The sequence below is a fragment of the Aotus nancymaae genome, unplaced genomic scaffold (assembly GCF_030222135.1).
Source record: "Aotus nancymaae isolate 86718 unplaced genomic scaffold, 86718_ANA_hifiasm-v0.15.2.pri h1tg000003l, whole genome shotgun sequence".
NCBI lineage: Eukaryota > Metazoa > Chordata > Mammalia > Primates > Aotidae > Aotus > Aotus nancymaae.
In genome coordinates, this window is record NW_026988414.1 from 73,922,348 (window position 1) to 73,944,002 (window position 21,655).

General features: G+C 50.7%; 1 protein-coding gene across 3 annotated transcripts in view; it reads right to left on the bottom strand.

Moving 5' to 3' along the window:
• SIN3A (SIN3 transcription regulator family member A) overlaps positions 1 to 10,874 on the bottom strand; it is an 89,453-nt gene extending 78,579 nt beyond the window's left edge. For 2 of the 3 annotated variants that reach the window (XM_012457644.2, XM_064382675.1), the window contains exon 1: positions 6,471 to 6,691. The gene's annotated coding sequence lies outside the window, so the exon portion shown is untranslated. Of the gene's footprint in view, positions 1 to 6,470; positions 6,692 to 10,853 lie in introns of those variants that run through there. The other variant, XM_012457645.2, reaches the window with a different exon arrangement.
• Between the last annotated feature and the right edge of the window lie 10,781 nt (positions 10,875 to 21,655).

The following is a 21,655-nucleotide window of genomic DNA, read 5'->3' on the forward strand; positions in this document are numbered from 1 at the left end:
CTCTACAAAAAATACAAAAATTAGCTGGGTGTGATGATACAGGCCTGTAATCCCAGCTATTCAGGAGACTGAGGGAGGAGAATCACTTGAACTTGACAGGTGGAGGCTGCCGTGAACCAAGATTGTACCACTGCACTCCAGCCTGTGGGACAGAGCAAAACTCTTTCTCAAAAAAAAAAAACAAAAATTAACTGGGCGTGGTGGTGCATGCCTGTAGTCCCAGTTGCTTGGGAGGCTGAGGCAGGAGAATCACTTGAACCCAGGAAGGCGGGGGTTGCAGTTAGCCAAGATGGTACTACTGCACTCCAGCCTGCGCAACACAGTGAGATTCTTTGTCTCCGGGGCGGGGGGGAAGGAAGAAAAAGAGCATTACAAAGAATAGAACTTGAGATTTTTTTTTTTTTTTAAATAAATGGGGTTTCTACATGTTGGTAAGTCTGGTCTTGAACTCCCAACCTCAAGTGATCTGCCCACCTCAGCCTCCTAAAGTGCTGGGATTACAGATGTGAGACACCACACCTGACCTTGAGATGGTTCTTAAAAAGACAGGTGGATGTGTCACTCACATCTCACATGGCTTTTATCATATTAGCTCTTCTGTCCCCCATATAAACATGGGCATATAATATCTTTAACCATCTATGTAATCCTCTACTATGCTCAGCATACTGCTTTGTCTGTCTGTGGTGGAAACCAAATCATTCATTCATGTATACATACTCTAATATTTATTTTGCACATACTACACACCAGGTGTTCTAGGAGCTGGAAAAACAACGGTAAACAAAAATCCCTTCCCTCAAGAAGCTTACATTTTAATGAAAGATGACACAATAGACAAAGTAGAATATTTAGATACTAGGCAGTGGTAAGTATCAAGAACAAAAGGCAGGAAAGAGTTTTTGAAATTGTAGATAAGAATGACCAGAGCTCAAGCAATCCTCCTGCCTCAGCCTCCCAACTAACTGGGACTACAGGTGCACACACCAGCACACTTGACTAATTTTTTTTTTTTTAAGAGACGGGGTCTCACTATGTTGCCCAGGCTGGAGTGCAGTGGCTATTTACAGGCGTGATCCCACTGATCAGCATGGGAGTTTTGACCTGCTCCATTTCTGACCTGGGCCGGTTTATCCCTCCTTAGGCAACCTGGTGGTCCTCGCTTCCGGGAGGTCACTATATTGATGCCGAACTTAGTGTGGACACATGATCGGCATAGTGCACTACAGCCCAGAACTCCTGGGCTCAATCAATCCCCCCACCTCAGCCTCCCGAGTAGCTGGGACTATAGGTACGCACCACCATGCCCAGCGCTTGGCTAATTTTTAATTTCTTTTTTTTGAGATGGAGTCTTGCTCTGCTGTCCAAGCTGGAGTGCAGTGGCATGATCTCGGCTCACTGCAACTTCCACTTCCCAGGTTCAAGTGACTATTCTGCCGCAGCCTCCCAAATAGTCGGGACTACAGGTGTACACCACCATGCCCGGCTAATTTTTGTATTTTTAACAGAGACGGGGTTTCACACATTGGCCAGGCTGGTCTTGAACTCCTGACCTTGTGATCTGCCCTCCTTGGCCTCAGAAAGTGCTGGGATTACAGGCATGAGCCACTGCTCCAGGCCTTTAATTTTATTTTATAGAGACAGGGTCTTGTTATGATGCCCAAGCCGGTCTCAAACTATACTCCCACTTCAGCTCCCAAAATGGTAGGATTACAGACATATCTTATAGTAAGGTTTAATACTCAGACCGAAATGGAAAGCCACTGGATGGTTTTAAGCAGAGAAATGACATGGTATGACTTAGGTTTCAAAAGAATCACTTGGGTTGCTGTGTTGAGAACAGATTTGAGTTGCAGTAACAAAGCAGGTTGAATAGACTCCAAGCTAGAGATGCAGAGGCACTGACTAGGGTAATGAAGATGCAGGTCCTAAGTGGTCTAATTCTGGATAGTATTTTGAATTTAAAGCAAGATTTGCTGATGTACCGCATATGAAAAAGACAGAAAAGAGTCAACAAAGCCTCTTAAATATCCAAGAGGAAACACTGAGTGGAGATCTCGTGTGGGCCATGAGACATATTAGTCTACAGTAGATGGAGAGATTCCAGTTAGTCATCAGCAGTTTGGATTTTAGCAAGGTAATATGGTATATCTACTGTATCATCTCTCCTTCCTAGCTAAGGGGCTGGGGTAGTTCCCCATAATCAAGCAGTCACATTTCTGCATCATGAGGGACAGCCCAGGTTAGGTTGTGCCCCAAAATTAGTTGTGGAACTAGACTTACCAAAAAACCAACAAAAACTCTTGCACTTCAGAACTGCAAATAAAGGATGTGGACCTGCATATCCTCCAATAGCCCACATGTCAGCAAGCCTAACCCTGGAGGACACCAAGAGGACTCATGAAGGGTCCACTGTCATGCTGGGAAATACGGGTACCAAACATACAAGCACACAAGACAGAGATGGGGGTAGGGAAAACAAAAGCAAAAGGAGGGGCAAATAAGAAATATATCAGTTAGAAATTGCCACCATGACCGGGCACAGTGGCTCACGCCTGTAATTCTAGCACTTTAGGAGACAGAGAGGAGGATCTCTTGAGCCCGGGAGTTCAAGACCAGCCTGGGCAACACAGCAGGACTTCATCTCTACAAAAATATAAAAAAATTAGCCAGGTGTGTGGTGGCACCCACCTGTAGTTCTAGCTACTTGTGAGGTTAAAGTAGAAAGATCACTTAACTCCAGAAGGTCAACACTTCAATGAGCTGTGATCATGCCACTGCACTCCAGCCTCGGCAACAGAGCCAGACTCTGTCTTGAAAGAAAAAAAAAACCGAAATTCTAACACATACTACAATATGATGAAAGAAGCCAAGTGCTGTGGCTCATGCCTGTAATCCCATTACTTTGGGAGGCCGAAGCTGCTGGATCATGAGGTCAAAAAATCGAGACCATCCTGGCCAAGATGGTGAGACCCCAACTCTACTAAAAATACAAAAATTAGCTGAGTGTGGTGGCGTGTGCCTGTAGTCCCAGCTACTCAGGAGGCTGAGGCAGGAGAATCACTTGAACCTGGGAATCGGAGGTTGCAGTGAGCCGAGATCGCACCACTGCATTCAATCAGCCTGGTGACAGAGCAAGACTGTCTCAAAAAAAAAAGGAAGACATTATGCAGCCCGGTGCAGTGCCTCATGCCCGTAATCCCAGTACTCTGGGAGGCCGAGACAGGTGGATCGCTTGAGCCCGGGAGTTTGAGACCAGCCTGGTCAACATGGTGAAGCCCCATCATTACAAAAATACGAAAATTGGACAGGCATGGTGGGGCTCACCTCTAGTCCCAGCTATTCAGGAGGCTGAGGCAGGAGAATCACTTAAACCTGGGAGGTGGAGGTTGCAGTGAGCTGAGATGGCGCCACTGCATTCTAACCTGGGCAACAGAGAGACTCTATCTTAAAAAAAAAAAAATTACAAAAAAGTCTAGTGCCTAACACAGTAACTGTGACACAGTAAGTGCTCAATAAATACAAGCTTTTATTATTCAAGGAGCGAAGAGGGTGTATTTTGAAAAAGAATATACTATGTATTTTTTTTTAAAGGCCTACAGAAAGTAAAGCTTAACGAACTCTTGGCTGGTGGAATTGCCTAGAAAAGTGAGAAAGCCTTGAAAAGCACTATGCTCTACTACTGATTGCCATGGACATAACCTTTTAATTCCAATTAAAATGCCCAGGTACTAACATCTGCCATGCACAGCTCTCCAGTGTCTTGTCTGTTCACACGGAAAATGTAAACAGAATTATGCTTTGCCAGGAATCTTGTCAAATTACCACACGTCTCCTTCCTTAAAAAAAAAAAGTCGGCCGGGCGCGGTTGCTCAAGCCTGTAATCCCAGCACTTTGGGAGGCCGAGGCGGGTGGATCACGAGGTCAAGAGATCGAGACCATCCTGATCAATATGGTGAAACCCCGTCTCTACTAAATATACAAAAAATTAGCTGGGCATAGTGGTGCGTGCCTGTAATCCCAGCTACTCAGGAGGCTGAGGCAGGAGAATTGCTTGAACCCAGGAGGCGGAGGTTGCGGTGAGCCGAGATCGCGCCATTGCACTCCAGCCTGGGTAACAAGAGCGAAACTCTGTCTCAAAAAAATAAATAAATAAATAAATAAAGTCTTTCTCTGTATGTAAATTATTAAAACTGTCTTAATTACAACATGCCGATCTTTGCAAGCTATTATCCCTGAACAAAACTATAATATACAAAATTGGTATTTGGAGATTATAAAGCATTTATGGAAACGGTCCTAATACAGAAAAACCAGGTTCTTCGTTGAATCCTTAGACTCTTCTGTGTTCCCCAGTATACAGCACTGCAAATGGTGGGAACTACTATATGTAAACCAAATTTTCCTCAATGGTCAATCATTCTCCACTATCTCTCCCAGTTTATGGCATCAGAAAAAAAAAAAAAACCTGGATTTTTTTTGTCTCCCCACCAATTATACTACAGCCATCATTAACTAAACTAAAATGCTGTTGCTTTTGCAACATCCTTAGCAGAGAAGGTAGGACCTACCCTTTTCACAGATGTATACAGCATAGGGCACCACTCAGGCCCTATTAACCAAAGCACAAATCTAGAATTGCACTTCAGGTAATTAACCAGAGGCTCATTTAGACATCACTGCATAAATAAACATTGGTTCCATGCTTATTTTCTCATGAAAAATGTGAAAAACATTGAAATAATTTCTCTCAATAGGAAAATATAATGTATCATGTCAAAGCCTCATCTAATGTGGTTCTGCGTATCTGAAATGTCCTAAGGTGACTCTCCAATACAGAGTGGAGAGCAACGCTACAAAAGTCACATACAGAAGGCTACCCTGATCCACAACTTCACCCTACTCTGAAATAAAAAGAACAAGAACACTGTACTATGTAGACTATAAGTAGAAAGTGGTCGAGATTTATTGAGCACTTTCTACTAATTCTAATAGAATTAAAGAAAAACAGAAAGAAAAGACTTTTCACCTGTTCTTAGATGGGGTTTCGCCATGTAGGCCAGGCTGGTCTTGAACTCCTGACCTCAAGTGATCCACCCGCCTTATCCTCCCAAGATGCAGTGATTACACACGTGAGCCACCGCGCCCTGCCGGGAAACTAAGTTTATATACCAGAACCATCTGCACCAAAAATACGAGTGTCAAAGATATCAGAATATTTTATTCAAAGTCTGAGTTTTTCTTTAAAAAAAAACACAAAACACCTACTTTATAAACAGACCAGTTTTGAGATTAAAATGTAAATCCAAGCTTAACTGTTATAAATCTCAGCCTTGTAAAGAGGAGCTTCCACTGCCTTTTCAAGGCTAACTGGGTTTAAAGTCCTAACGCACCGAAACAGACGCCAAGTCTACTACCCACCACGCATTGGCTCAAAGGAAGCCCCGCCCCGCACAGCCACGGTAACTGAACATCAAGGGAACCCCAGGGAAGGTTTTCCCTCTGCCACATTTCTGGTCTCCGACAACTCCCCTTCCCTCCCCTCCTCCACCATCACCACCGCAGAACTGGCGTCCCAGCATCAGCCACGCACGCTCCTACGGGAGGACCTTGTGCACTTCGTCCCAATAGTCACAACCAAGAGGGGAGTGGGAGTGACCATGTTCCCACTCTGCAGCCTGCACCGTGCGAGACACGCTGCAAGGAGCAAAGCGGGGAAAACAGCTCCGGCACAGGGCCCTCGTGCCCCAGGCAGAAGGCATGACCGAGCCACTAGAGTAAGTCCTGACACCTCCGCAGCTCCTAGTGGGCGGGGGCCCCTCCCACACCACGGAGACATAGGGAGGGGCAGATCTAGACGCCGAGACTCCCAGCCAGACCCGACAGCGGGCTTTCCCCAGCACCGCCTCACTGCCAAGGAGGCGGAAACCCCGGGCAGGGGGGGACGGCCAAGGGGAGTGGCATCACAGATCAGTACGGCCCCTCCGGCCAACCGGATCCCGAGAAGGCGGAGGAACTCAGACTTCACGCCCCCTCCCTGCCGCGCCCAGAGTCTACACGCGGGAGACCCCCCTACCCGTCCCGGACCCCAGCAGGCCAGAGCGCGCCGCCAACCCGAGGCCCCGCCCACCCCCGGAGCAGAGGAGGGGGTAGCCGGCCGCAAACCGCACTCAGCTCGAGGCCGGCCCCGCCCCTTTCTCCACAATTGCACGCGCGCGCCGACCCCGCCTCTGAGCGGCGGCGCGAGAGCCCGCCCCCCTCCGCGCGCACCGGGACTACGCTCTCCTCCCCCTCCCGCGCGGAGAGCTACCCCGCTCCGCCCCCCACCCCCCTCACACAGCCACACACCTCCCGCCCGTCTGCTCTACGGGAAGCCGAGGAGGTCAGCCCCCCCTAAAAATACACACCCTCGAGTCCAGCGTTACCCGCCACCAGGCTCCCGCCCGACCCCCGGCCCTGCGTGCTCTCACCGCAAAGCTGCTTCGGCCGCTCGTCACTGCGTGTCCCTCTCCGCGTGAGCCGCGAGCTCAGTAGGGAGGCCCGGAGAACAGCGTGGGGCACAGGCCCGCCGAAGCGGACTGGCAGCTACCTCTCCGCTAACGAAGCGGTCACAGGCTCCAGTGCCCAGACTGGGAAGGAGGGAGGGAGGGAGGGAGGGAAACTCCGAGGGGGGAAGGGGAGGGGGGAAGATGGAGAAACCGTCTCCGCCGCCTGTACCGCCGCGGCCGCTTCTCTGTTACCCGGGAAATCCCGCCCACTCCCCCGGCCCGCCCCGCAGAGGGAAGACTCAGCTTCGTTCCAGCACAGGACGCAATGCCCGCCCATCAAAGACTCAGCCAATTAGGGAGGCCTGCCTGCTGACTTCCCGCCCCTTCCCCCTCGACTGGGAGGGGAGGGGGAGCCGCTCACCTTCTCCACGCCCCTATTGGCGGGGAGCTTCCTTAACTCAACCCCGCCTATTGGAGACGGACTGCTGAAGCCCACCCCCGAGCCCCAACACTATTGGAGAAAGCCGGGAAACTCTTCCCGTCTCATTGGAGGACACCACATATCCCACCCCACAGAGTCTCAGCCACAGGCCTAATAAGTTGGCTCCCGCCTCCGCCGGTCATCGCATTGGAAGGCTACCCCTGGCTCTCCCACCGCCCCAGGAAGGTAAGTAACCGATGTGGGGTAAAATGTCTGTAAGTGAAGCAGGCTCCGCCTACTGCACTGCCGGGCCAGGCCCCGCCCCAAGAATGGGATTGGTTATCTTGGCGCTGGTAGGACCCTCCATTGGCCAGGGCGCCCGTCTAGGAAGGAACTAATTCCGCCCTGCGCGGGGAGGCTGAACCTTAGTAGTCCTTTTGTGGAATGTTTACACTAGAGACTGAAGCTCGGAGTTCCAGGGCCTGAGACAGGACGCGGCGCGGAGCTTATCAGCAGAAACCCCACATCCTAGGATTTGAAGACAAAAGCAGCCCACCCTGGAGGACTCCCTTACAAAAAAATGAGAGAATGAGAACTCATCGTCCCCATCTAGTTACAGTTTACATTCTACATACTGCGTCCTCGTAAACACAAATACCCGGAGCAGCTGGCAACTCTTTTCAGCCAAGTAGAGTACAGAACTAAGGTCTGGAGACCTAAGCAGAGAAATAACCCCAGGGGTGTCCAGCCCACTCCCTAGAGCTGAATATGCAGTCCTAGGAGGGCGGAGATAACCAAAAGAGAGGCGGGCCCTAACAGCCACCGCCCTGGCAAGCCTCCGGAGGGCGGAGCGTGAGGCACAAGTACTCACGATCTCCCCGGTGGATCTGGAGGCATCCTCAGAACTGAGAAAGGAGAGGAAAAGAGTAAAGCAGGCCACGGTATAAATTAACTTTGGGGTCATATCACACTCAGAGAAAAGATAAAACTTCCGTAGTTGGGGACATAAAATGACTGTTCACCTTCTCCTTGGCCAAGAGCGTTAATAGCAGTCCCTGTGCCCGCTCTGGTGTAGGTAACAGTGCCTCGAACACACAGTGAGACAAAGTGCTTTCAATTCCTAGTCTGCTTTTATTTATTCACCAAATAGGGCGTGGGCCTCAGCTGAACTTACTTTGGGGGGACACTCTCCCAGCGCCAGGAGAGGGGGCGGGATTAGGTTTTTACCGCACTCTGGAGGAAGTCGAATCCTCCTCACAGACAGCTGAGACCCCAAGGGACAGGCCCAGTGAACCCGCTCCTAGGTCCAACTCTGTCCTCCCTCTGCAATCCAGCGGAAATGGCCAGGAACGAGCTCTGGCAGCAGGTGGGCCTGACTCCAATGATGGCTTCGAGCCACGAAACCACGAAAGCAAATTGTGAAGTTCATGGGGAGTCGACAGGTGGGAGAAGCCTCGCCAATAGCCAAGTCCTGCCCCGGAACGGAGCTCTAAAAATAAGACCAACGAAGCGACCCCCGGGCCAAACTGCTGGGAAGTTAGGAGGAAGTGGCACTCCAGCAGAACCGACCCAAGGCTACTTCTAACTTTGCGCCCCCTTCCACCACTAGAGTATCAAGGGGCAGGCTCACCATGGTATCAAAAACTACTCAGAACCCAAGCCAGCATTAGGCCCCTCACGACTTCCCGTGACCCCAAGGGACAGGCCCGTGACCACAGGGTACCACCTGCGCTGGATCTCGCCAAAGGGCCCCAGGCCAGTGCTCTAGGTTGTCAAGAGTCTCAGACACAGCCAACTAAGGACGGCAGCTACCATGCCTAGGGAAGAACGAACACTTTCAGCGTCTAGAGTTCTCAGTTTAAGTTCAGAGAAGTCAAGGGGCGCGGAAATAGCCAAGCCACAGGGTTAGAACTTTAGTACTTGGCCCCGGCCACGAAGGGCAGATCTCAACCCCTGCAGAACCTCCGGAGCTTCGCTACCGAAATCCACTCCTCACTGTAATCCCCTGGCTTCACCCCGAAGGCTACCAGGTCTCGAACCTCGGTGGAACCTTTGTGTGGCTTCTCGGCTATCCCCGCCCCCCTCGCCAAGGGCGCCGAGCCTAGGACTTCCGGGCGGGAGGGCAGTTCGAAGGAGCTAGGCGGGCCTTACACATGTGCGGAGCGCGCTCGAGAGCGAAGGGAGGAGGCGGGGAACAAGGGTGGACTTCCCACTCCAAGCTCGCATAGCCGGAGGAGGCCGGGCTACCCGTCTCACCAATCAGAGGCGGGGGCGGGACCCTGCGCTTCTCGTCAGCGGCAGGAACTCTCCCTCCTCCCTCCGCGGAAAAAAAATCCTAGCAACTTAAACTCCAGCCCGGCCTCCCGATAGGCGGAGCTCGGGAGAATGTCATCCAATCCACATCCGAGAAGGAGGAAAAAGGGGGTCTCGCCCAGCCAGTGGAAGACAAGAGAAGGCGGGGCCTCCGGGCGAGCCCGAGGTAGGTGGGAGAGAGGAAACGGGCCCGCCCCTCCGCTCCCCTCCAGGCGGGTTGCACAAGCCGCCGGCGGAGTAGATAGTAAACAGTCTGGGTCGTGGAGTGTTCGCAGGGGCCGCCTGGCGCTCGGTGGACGGGAGCCCCTGCGCCGCCTCTCCCGGCGTTGCCCCGCCCGACCGGGACGGTTCGCGCCGGCGCCCCGCCTACCCGCTCGCGGCCGCCATCCCGGCTGACAGGCGCGCCCCCCGCGCCCCTCCCGCCCGCTGATGCATTTCCTTTTCCCGATTCCGAGCGTGGAGACTGTTTTCCCAGTTTCCGACCTTCACTGCCCCTTTCAGGCCACCCCCTCGTGGGCGCGCAGACGCCCGCGCCCCCGCCCCATCCGCGCGGAGCGGCCCGCAATAGCACCTCGCGGGAAGGGGGAGCCCGGCGGCGGTACGGCCGGGGGAGGGGAAAAGAGCAGCAGTCGCCGCCGCCGCCGCCTTGGGGTGGGCGGGGAAGCAGGCAGCTCCATGTTTGCAAGGGGATCAGCCGGGGCCGCGGGGCGAAGCCGCCGAGTTCCTGGGGGTTTTCCCCACCACCCGTGCAAGCTCCTCGCCAGCTCGCGGCCTGCCGGGTTCTGGCACCGAATGCTGACGACTGCCACGGCCGGGGAGTTCGGAGCCCTGGCAGCTCGCGGGGTTAGCGGCGAGGCGCAGGGGCTCTTTCCGGTGGCCTCTCCCGCCCCCGGCCGCCCCTCCCGCAAGTCCTGTGTTGCCCCCGCCCCCAGAGTCCATAACAACCGCGGGCCCACTGTGCCCGCGCCTCTCCGGAGCGCGCCCACCGCCCCCTCCGACAAGTTTGCGGGCAGAAACAAAACCCTCGGGGCGGCTGCCGCCCTTGCTCAGCGTGGGTAGCCGGGAAAGCCGCGGGCCCCGGCTCGCTCGCTAACTCCAGCTCTCAAGCAACTCCGGGCGCCGCAAGCTCAATGGGCCCTGCCGACCACGCTCCAGCCGCCGCCCCCTGCCGAGCCTGCAAGCCGCAGCCCGGGCCCGGTTCTAGGCGGCGTGCGGAATCCCCCTTTTCCTTCCTAATGTTTTTCTTTTTTTGAAAAAGGCACAACAGGAGCGGGGGTCTCCTGCCCGCCCCTTCTTCAGTACGCCGCCAAAACCTACCGAAACCGACTGCTCGGTGAGATAAACTAGGCGGCACTGCCGGCGCAGGGACGACCCCAGGCCGGACCGACCCCCTCCCCACGGCTCCGGCCCGGCTGGAAACACACACAAGCGAGCGGGCGGCGCCAAGAGCGCTCCTTCCTGGCCTGTCCCTCGCCTACCTCGGCCGCGGGACTCCGAGCCTCCCCTCAGCTCGGTCCCAGGGCCCGCGGGGCCCACACCACGTCGGGCCGGCCAGACCGAGCGGCCGGGGGATTAGCCCCCCAAACGACTGAGATTGGGGGGACCAAATTAAAAGCAGCTGTTTAACATACCTTCCGAGCCAGGCGAGGAGTCCTGAATGGGAGGGAACGCCCCCCACGGGCCATTGGCTCCCCGGAGCTCACGTCAGTCACCCTGGGCCCGCCTCCGCCCCGCCTCTTCCCCTTCATTGAAGGCTCCCTCCTTCCAAAAAATATAAATAAATTTATTAAACTAAACGCTAGTGAGAGACGCATCCGTGGTAGAGGCCCTTATAGCTTCCGCACCGCCGACTGGAGTTTCTTGAGGTGCTCGGACTGGAAGGAGGCCTTCTGGAACTCGGAGATCCTCAGGGTGGACGCGGATGATGAGCCAGCGGGGCCACCCGGCCCCAACTTCCTTCACACGCACAACCCATTTGGAGCTAGGCAGTAGAGGAGGTAGGTGCACCGTAGCCACTGGCTGAAGTGGGCAGACTCCTCTGGCTGTGTGACCTAACCGTGTACGGTCCACTCTGTTAGGTGGACCTAAAAGTGAGTGACGCAAACGGGAAGCCCTGCGTCCGCGGGCAACAGGCACTTGTCCCTACTGTGGGTGAGGCAGACATTCATACCGCACCTGCTGCTAGGTACAGTTGCAGACTGGGTGACGGGCTTACTCTACCTCTCGAAGGGCTCCAGATTCAGCCGAGGAGAGTCTACGTAAGGCACTTAAGGCAAGGCAGGAATGTGTATGTAAATAGACATCCATAGGAGCTCAGAGAAGAGAGGTTCCTTCTGCTGAAGGAAAATTGGTTTCATGGAGGAGGTGGCATTCAAGTTGGGTCTTAAAGATTTCATCAAGCAGAATTGGAGGGGCAGGTCATTGTCAGCAAAGGACACAAAGGGGTAAATGCAAAAAAAGGACCTTCATATGTGGCTGTAGTCATAAAAAAGGGTTGGGGGTATGGAGATGGAATTAGTTTACAACTTTTAGTTGGGTAAAATGCTTGGATGTGCACAGCCGAATATGCAGGCAGCACGGTCACAGGCCCACAACTGTAGTGTAAGATGTTTGGCACCCTGGCAGAAAGATGGGTTCTGACGGTGGACTGAGAAGTGCCTATAAGCAGCAAGGGGAGGCCCAGAGGCTGTTGTAATACTGCGTTTGGAGACTACAGAAGTGCCTCTTGTGGAAGGAATAGCTGGGGGAAGGGAAGGCTTCTTGTCTCTATCCCAGCCACCCAGTCTGAAAACTTCCTCCACCTTCAGCAGCCTGCAAGTCAAAGCTTTGACTCAGATCTTTCCTTGCATCATTTGCTTTATTTATCATAACTTCCCACCAAAAGGAGTTTCTGGGGGACACAAGCCACCCAACATGTCTGTGTTCCAGAGCGCTGAGCCTACCTAGACCCAGGGCATACAATGTGAAAAAAATACCTGTTTGTTGAGGCACTAAGAAAAAGGAAGTTAATGTGGATAAGGTGGGGTGTGCAGAATGTGAAGGACCTTGGGAGTCCAGTGGGCAGAATGGGGGCCTGCTGCCTGTTAGGAAATTACTGGGAAATCTGTCCCAACAATTCAGGTGACAGGTAAGGAGATTGACCAAAACAGTGACAATGGGTGAGAATAATATTGAAGGAGAGCTGTATTTGAGAAAGACTCAAGGGGAGTGGGTGAGTGATTCAGTGTGGGTAGGAGAGGGAAAGAGGTAGCCTGTGGCCTGCTGTGTGAAGAGATGATAGAGCTTGAGGCACTAGTTAGATAATCTGGGTCCTACACTTAGCGTGGTCAGTGACTGGTGTTATAGTCTTAGTCTATTCCTCCCTCTGAGCCTCAGTTTCCCTGTGAAATGGGGTGGAAATTGAGTAGAAAGATAGGCTCTAAGGTCCTCACTTAGAATCCAGGTGGGGGAAGCTTGCCATTGAGGAAACAGGGCAGGTAGGAAGAACTATTGATTTTGGAAGGGCAGTAGGTCCCCCCAAGTGGAGTCTGGAGACTAGAATATGGGCAGTAGCTGAGTTGATTGAAATCACTGGGTGAAAGGTATGGAGAGGGAAAGGCCAGGAGATAAGGACTATGTGTTCAGTGGGAGACCCACACTGGCAGAGCCATGGAGGTTGAGATTCATCCTCCCTAGGGTGAGGACAAAGTTTTCCTTCAGAACAGAGATCCCAGCTGGGCAACATAGCAAGACCCTGTCTCTACAATGTATTTAAAAATTAGTTGTGCATGGGCCAGGCACAGTGGCTCATGCTTGTAATCCCAATACTTTGGGAGGCCGAGGTGGGCGGATCACCTAAGTCAGGAGTTCCAGACCAGCCTGGCCAACATGGCGAAACCCCATCTCTACTAAAAATACAAAAAATTAGCTGGGCATGGTGGCAGGCACCTGTAATCCCAGCTACTCAGGATACTGAGGCAAGAGAATTGCTTGAACCCGGGCAGCAGAGGTTGCAGTGAGCGGAGATCGCGCCACTGTATTCCAGCCTGGACGACAAGAGCAAAACTCCATCTCAAAAAAGAAAAAAAAAATTAGCTGTGCACTGTGGCACATGCCTACAGTCTCAGCTACTTGGGAGGCTGAAGCAGGAGATTCGTTTGAACCCGGGAGTGGAGGTTGCAGTAAGCTTAGATTGCGCCATTTCACTCCAGTCTGGGCAGAAGAGCATAACTCTTTTTTGTTGAGACTGTCTCCAAAAAAAAAAAAAAAAAAAAAACGCTGAGTGCTGTGCCTCACACCTGTAATCCTAGCACTTTGGGAGGCCCAGATGGTTGGATCACCGGAGGTCAGGAGTTCAAGGCCAGCCTGGCCAACATGGTGAAACCCTGTCTCTATTTAAAATACAAAAAATTAGCTGGGCATGGTTGGCGGGCGCCTATAATCCCAGTTACTTGGGAGGCTGAGGCGGAAGAATCGCTTGAACCTTGGAGGCAGAGGTTACAGTGGGCTGAGACTGAGACTGCACCACTTCACTCTAGCCAGGGCAGAGGAGCAAAACTCTGTCTCAAAAACAAACGAACAAACAAAAAATGATCACCTGATGTCTCAATCTCCATCTTAAATTCCTGCTCTATTTCTTAATTTGTTTCTTTCTTTCTTTCTTTTTTTTGAGATGGAGTTTCACTCTTGTTGCCCAGGCTGGAGTGCAATGGCATGATCTCGGCTCACCCCAACCTCCACCTCCGCCTCCTGGGTTCAAGCAATTCTCCTGCCTCAGCCTCCCGAGTAGCTGGGATTACAGGCATGCGCCACCACAACCAGCTGATTTTGTATTTTTAGTAGAGACAAGGTTTCTCCGTGTTGGTCAGGCTGGTCTCGAACTTCCGACCTCAGTTGATCCGCCCGCCTTGGCCTCCCAAAGTGCTGGGATTACAGGTGCCCAGCTCTATATCTTAATTTCTTAAGGGGGTCTGCCCTAGCTGAAGGCATAACATAAAGTGAGATGAGGCAGATTGGCGGAGGAGAAAGAACTAGTCTGGAAGTTGAGTCCCCTGGTTCCTTCCCACTTAGTCCCTTTTTATCTGTGGATCAGCTTCCTCTCCTATATGAGAATAACATAGCAAACCTTACCCTGTTATGAGGATCAAATGTGATGATAAAATGTGCTTTATCACCTGGTGAGGTTCTGAGCTTCTGTGGAGGTCAAAGGCCCAAGCATTTGACAGAGATACTAGTCAGCACATAGTGTGCTGTGGATGCAGTTACTCATGGAGGATTTGCCACTGCAACAGTTACCTCCACGCAGAGAATCAGGCTTTGCTGACACTGCCCATGGCTCTGTGTGTGCCACCCTGATGGGGACCTCCTCCTGAACACTCGGCAGACTGAGTTTCTTGAGGACAGACACTTTGATTCACCTCTGAGCCCCCAGAACTCACTGCAGTCAGGTACAGGGGGTTCTTTTGTCTGGTGATGATTTCTGACTCAATATGTTGACACCTGGACAGCACGGCCAGTCCCACATTCTTTGGGAAAGTGAACCCTTGATTCGGTGACATTGTCCCTCCAGCTGTCAGCTGCACTGAGGAGTTGCATCCATGGAAAATGAGTGGCTCTTAATCCATTAAAGACATGTCAGAGTACTTCATACATTTGTGAAATTTATCAAAACTTTTAGTTTAAAAATAGTTACAGTGAACATTCCCCCACTACCCTATCAGTGAGGACTAAACTAAGTGGACATTGTGAATCAACTGGTATAGGTGATAAATAAATAAACAAATAAATAATAAATAAATAAAATAAAATTAAGTGGATCTGGGTAAGGGCCCTCCTAGGAGAAATCACATTGGTAGGTCAGGTTCTGATTCCCAGGAGGCCCCTTATGTGTGAAAAGTCTCATAGACCAGTTTGGGCAATACAGTGAGACCTTGTCTCTACAAAAATAAAAACGAATTTAGTTGGGCATAGTGGCACATGCCTGTGGTCCCAGCTACTCAAGATGCTGAGGCAGGGGGGTCGCCTGAGCCTGGGAGGTCGAGGCTGCTGTTAGTTGTAATCGCACCACTGCACTAGAGCCTAGGAGACAGAGCGAGATCCCGTCTACAACAACAAACTCTTGTAGATTTCGTGCGTTAGGGATTATTATCCTTAGTTATAGATGAGCAAACTGAGGCCAACAGCAGTAGACTTGCTCAAGCCAAATAGCCAAGGGAAGTGTGGGTCCAAAATCTCAGCTTTGTCTCCACTCCTACATGCTGTCTCTGTGCACTCTGGCTGGTGACCCAGGTTGGGGCCTGGAGAAAAACAGCCTGACTCCCTTGTTGCTCCGCACTCCTCACCTCCCTAACTTAAAGATCAGTTTATCCTCAGACAATTCTACCTGATTTCTGGCCTTTTCCAGAAAAGCAAGATTTGTCTGAAGCAGATACATACATACACAAAAGACCTAAACTCACAATACATCAACTCAAATCTGTCACACCTTCTGACACCCTCAACCTCACAGGCATCTCACAGACACAAACTCATTCGAAAAAGGATTCATTCAAACTTCCTTAGGGCACTTACGGCAGGTGGTGATTGAGAGACACTTAGGGCCTGCACTTCAGTGACTCTGCCAAGGATGTTGGTGCCAGCACCCTGTTGACACAACGTCTGCAGACTTGAACTCTCAGGAATATCCAGGTAAGGAGCATCTGAGGCTGGCTCCCCACCCACAACCCAAAGCATCTTCTAGGTTCAAGGCTGGATGATTTTGGCCAATCATTTATCTTTTCAGTTTTTTGGGGGGGATGGTGGAGTCTTGCTCTGTCGTCCAGGCTGGAGTGCAATGGCGCGATCTTGGATCACTGCAACCTCTGCCTCCCGGGTTCAAGTGATTCTCCTGCCTCAGCCTCTTGAGTAGCTGGGATTACAGGAGCGTGCCACCACACCCAGTTAATTTTTTTGTATTTTTAGTAGAGACAGGGTTTCACCATGTTGGTCAGGCTCGTCTGGAACTCCTGACCTCGTGATCCTCCCGCCTTGGCTCCTAAAGTGCTGGGATTAGTGAGCCCTTATCTGTAATCTAAGAATCAGAATACCTACTTCAGTGGGAAGATATTAGATTTAAAACTAGGCCGGGCATGGTGGCTCACACCTATAATCCCAGCACTTTGGGAGGCTGAGGCAGGAGGTCAAGACATCAACATGACAAGCACCCATTACCATACCTGGCTAATTTTGATAATTTTAGTAGAGATGAAGGTGTCACCATGTTGGCCAGGTTGGTCTTGAACCCCTGACCTCAGATACTCCATTCCCCTCAGCCTCCCAAAGTGCTGGGATTATAGGCGTGAGCCACCACATCCAGCATCTCTCAATTTAAAATCCTTATCCCCACCAGAGGCGGTGCCTCGTGCCTGTAGTCCCAACACTTTGGAAGCAGAGGTAGGTGTTGCTTGAGCTCAGGAGTTCGAGACCAGCCTGGACAACATGGCGAAATGCTATCTCTACAAAAAATACAAAAATTGGCCTGGCGTGTCTGAGGCAGGAGAATCACTTGAACCCCGGAGGCGGAGGCTGCAGTGAACTGAGCTCACGCCACTGCACTCCAGCCTGGCAACAGAGTGAGACTCTGCCTCAGAAAACAAAAAAATTAAGTATGCCTAGCATTCAGTCAAGAGTTCCCATACCTGTTTTCCCCTCCTTAATCTCATCCTCACCTCCCTCTTCTCCTGGCCATTCAAATGCAAAGTCTGGTTGAGCAATGAGCCCCAGAGCAGGCCTTAGAGGGTCAAAGAATCCCATGATGTGAAGAAACTCCATTTCTCTTCCAGCCAGGTTTAGATGGTATATATTCCGTTATTTCTGATTTCTGGCTGACCTTGGAGGCTTGGTAGTTTTGAGGGAATTTTATGACTGCTACTTACTGCCTTGAAATGTTTCCCCTTGCTGAGCATTAATTTACCCTTCTGGGTCACTCAGCACGTTCCTCAGTTTACCTGGCTTTATGACTGCAGTGTTTCCTGCTCTACACCAGTTGTTTGGTAGCTTGTGTTTTTTAAGCAACGAGTTCATTTGTTACTGCTTTTTAAAAATAGAATAGCTTTCCATTTGAGAATTATTTTTATTTATTTATTTAGAGACAGGGTTTTGCCATATTGCCCAAGCTGGTCTCAAATTCCTGGCCTCCCACGTCAGCCTCCCAAAGCACTGGGATTACAGGCATGAGCCACTGCATCCAACCAGCAAGGTCCTTTGTTCAAAGAAAATCTTACTCTGAAGCCTAATGTGTAAGAGATCAAGGTGGGTCTTGTTTTGGTTGAAGTGAGGACAGCCTGAGCACTGCAGTCTATTCCTTCACGTCTCTCTCATGCAACCTCCCGACTGCCACATCATCCCTTTGAAGACTTCTAATGAAGCCACATTTCAGATCTTGTTCATTCGTCCCAGCCACTACCTACCTCTCAGCAGCCTGTGACAAAGCAGCCTGGCTTTGTGCTCGGTTACCTCCGGCTGTTCATCAATATCCTTCAGCAGTTTTTCTTCCTCCACCCGTTACCTAAATGTTGGCAGCATCCAAATGTATCTCCTCTCTTGCCTTCCTCTTTCTCACTTCAAGACTCATTGTTTCTGTCTAAACTAAGTTCTAAATTGACATCTCCAGACCAGTATCTGCCCTAAACATCAGACTCCAGACTTCTACTGGATGCTGGCCACAGAAATTTTTTTATTAAAAATTCATTTTTTCACAGAAAAAAAATTCATTAAAAGTCAACCCTGAGATGAAATGGGTGACCTTTGCTCAGGTGCACATCTGGCCAGTATTGAGGCTTTAAGACAAACTACAGGGCACGGTGGCTCACACCTGTAATCGCAGCACTTTGGGAGGCCAAGGCAGGTGAATCACGAGGTCAGGAGTTCAAGACCAGCCTGACCAACATGGTGAAACACCATCTCTACTAAAAATACAAAAAATTAGCCGGACGGGGTGGCGCGTGCCTGTAGTCCCAGCTACTCAGGAGGCTGAGGCAGGAGAATCGCTTGAACCTAGGAGGCAGAGGTTGCAGTGAGCTGAGATGGTGCCATTGCACTCCAGCCTGGGTGACAGAGCAAGACTCTGTCTCAAAGAAAAAAAAAAAGAGAGAGAGAAGTAGCAAGATTATAACACTCAGGGAGGGGAAGCAAACGTGAGCCGAGTCTGGGAGGGGCACTGCACCACCTTGACTACCTTTGCCTGTATCTCACTGTCTTGCTTTCCTACTCTAGTCATCATAGTCTCAGCAACCATCAGGAACATATTCCCTTCAATTGCTGAAAGCACTATAGCACCTCCATCGAACCCCCAGCTAGGATTCTAGCAGAGTTAGCTATGTCCACCATACTTAGCCTGAAAAAATATGCTGTGACTTCAGCAGGCCGCAATTAGCTCAAACAGGAGGGAGGATTTTATGACAGCCAAGGAGGGAGATTTAAACATTATAACAAGTTTCGATGTGCTAGATTTTTTTTTTCCCGAGAAAACATCTCCAAGTAAAAGTGCTAGATTTCTATTTGTGGAGAAGACCCCAGTCTTCTCTGTAGTCAATTATGAGCACTGCAGTCCAAAACACTTGATATTCACAAGTGTTGTGTAAAAGTAACTATAGGGTGGATACCTCCTAAGAGAAAAAGATGGTTCCCAGGCTGATAGGCACTTCCACTCCTGCCCTTGGTAGCTTCACAGTGGTTTGTGGGTAGTAACCAAGGCCAGAGAGAGATCTAAAGCCTAGGTTGGCAGCTCTGGGACCCTTGGTCAGTTCATGCCTGGCCTCCGAGTCGCCCTGTAGATCCCACATTGAGAAACAGGGAAACCTTAAAGGCCTATAGGCTGGTCTTGGAAAGGACAGAGACCTGACCTGCTTTTCTTCCAGTTGGAAGACCAAGCAGGAAGAGAGCTGAGGGAAGCTAGGGAAGTAGCAGCAGCCTGAAAGAAGAGGCTCTGAAAACAAACTAAAACTGGGGAGGCTGGGCATGGTGGCTCATGCCTGTAATCCTCTCACTTTGGGAGGCCGAGGCAGGAGAATCGCTTGAGGCCAGGAGTTCGCGACCAGCCTGGGCAACACAGTGAGATCCTGGCTCTAGAGACAGAATAAAAAAGCTGGGTTCCTGCTTGAGCCCAGGAGTTGAGACTGCAGTGAGCCATGATCATGCCACTACTCTAAACTAGGCAACAGAGCAAGACTCTGTCTCTGGGAAAAATAAATAGTGGCAACTGCTAGTGGGAGCTGACTCAACCCAAGTAAGGGCCTAATAGCTCCTCTACAGGTGTTTGTACTGTCCAACAAAGAACTGGACTCTTACAGTCAGAGGACCCATGGTAGGATTATCTAGTGTAGCCCCTTCTTTTACACAGGGAAGCTAGGACTTGGGCTGGGTTGAGTGGTGAGACCTCAAAACCACCAAAGAGCTGGGTCACTCTAGAGAAGCTTTTCTACTTGGCCAATGCCTCGTGGCCCACTTCCCCTCTAGGTGTCTGATTATAAGAGTTTTGTATGTGTGTCTGTCTGTCCCAAGAGACAGGAAGCGTCCCTTTCAGGGAAGGAACGAAATTTCCATAGGGCCATGATGCTAAATAGTCCATTCTCCCAAGAACAAGTCCTACTCTGTCATTTACCTGCATACTGTCACATGAAGAAGACTAACATTGGTGGGCCTTACAGGCTGTGGCTGCTGGGGCACCCTTCACCTCAGGAGTCCCATCCTAGCCAACAGTGATGGGCAAGATGAAGGGAGCAATGAGAAAAAGTACAGGGGAATTATATCATGTTTTAAAACTTATATACCATGGGACTGTTAGAGAAAGGTGAAAAAACCAGCAACCAATTCAGAAGCAGAAGCTTGTTTTAGCTCACACTGCTTTCTTCTTTATTTTCTCTCTTTCTTTTTTCTGAGACGGAGTCTTGCTCTGTCACCCAGGCTGGAGTGCAGTGGTGCAGTCTAAGCTCACTGCAACCTCGGCTCACTGCAATCTCCGCCTCCCAGGTTCAAGTGATTCTCCTGCCTCAGCCTCCCAAGTAGCTTGGATTACAGGTGTCCACCACCATACCTGGCTAATTTTTTATTTTTTTTTTTTGAGATGGAGTTTCGCTCTTGTTACCCAGGCTGGAGTGCAATGGTGCGATCTCGGCTCACCGCAACCTCCGCCTCCTGGGTTCAGGCAATTCTCCTGCCTCAGCCTCCTGAGTAGCTGGGATTACAGGCACGCGCCACCATGCCCAGCTAATTTTTTGTATTTTTAGTAGAGACGGGGTTTCACCATGTTGACCAGGATGGTCTCGATCTCTTGACCTCGTGATCCACCCGCCTCGGCCTCCCAAAGTGCTGGGATTATAGGCGTGAGCCACCGCGCCCGGCCCAATTTTTGTATTTTTAATAGAGACGGGGTTTCATCATGTTGGCCAGGCTGGTCTGGAACTCCTGACCTTGTAATCTGCTTGCCTTGGCCTCCCAAAGTGCTGGGACGACAGGTGTGAGCTGCTGCCCTGGGCCTTCAGTGCTTTCCTCTTTCCTGAACATTGTTTCTTGCTTTTTCACTATGTCTCCTGTATGAGAATCCTGACTTGTCGGACATATTCTGGGTTCTCTGTTTGCCTGCCTTTTCCTTTACCTCCTCCTGTAACACCTAACACAGGTAGGATCGCACTGGTAAAAGCTACAAACAGCAGCAGTGGAAGGAGACGTATTGGACCCTTTCTCTGAGTTTTACTGAAAATTTGGGAGACATCAATTTGCTACCTCTACAGAGTCAGAAACGAACTAAATCTGTGGTTCCCAAACCTGGATCATCCTGTCACTCACTAACCACCTACTGGGTGGTCCCAGGAATTGGCATTTTATGGAGATCACTTGATCACCTCACCAATCTTTCAGATATGCAATGAGGAACTCATGCATAACCTTAAATTCACAGGGCAGTTGGGTTGCAGCCTCTTCAAATAAATGACAATTTAAAGTTACCTCTGCCAGGCCTTTTATCATAAATCCCATTTCTTACATATTCCACCAAACCCCTAACCTCTCTGGTTTCTCAAATTTCCAAGAATCTCTGTTCACTTCTTATGTTTGTGTACTCCCAAGAGAATGGAGGCTCATCTGGAAAAAGAACTAGATTAATCTTCTGCTCTACCCTTGAGCTCCCAATTATGGTAAGAAACTCAAGAAAAATTTATTGACAGATCAGAAGATGGATCATTAGAGGAAGTCTAGCGTAAGAGTTGAAAGAAGGTACTCTGGAGTCAGATGGATCCTGGCTGTAGCAAATTAATATTCCTGTGTCTCAATTTTTTTCTGTCAATACCTACCTCAAAAGGTTGTTGAGGGTGAATGAGATGATACCTAGAAATGATTCTGACCAGTGCCTAGAATAGAGTGAGCATCCAGTAAACTGTCTGCTATGACTATTATTCAGAACACCCAAGTATTTCCCAGC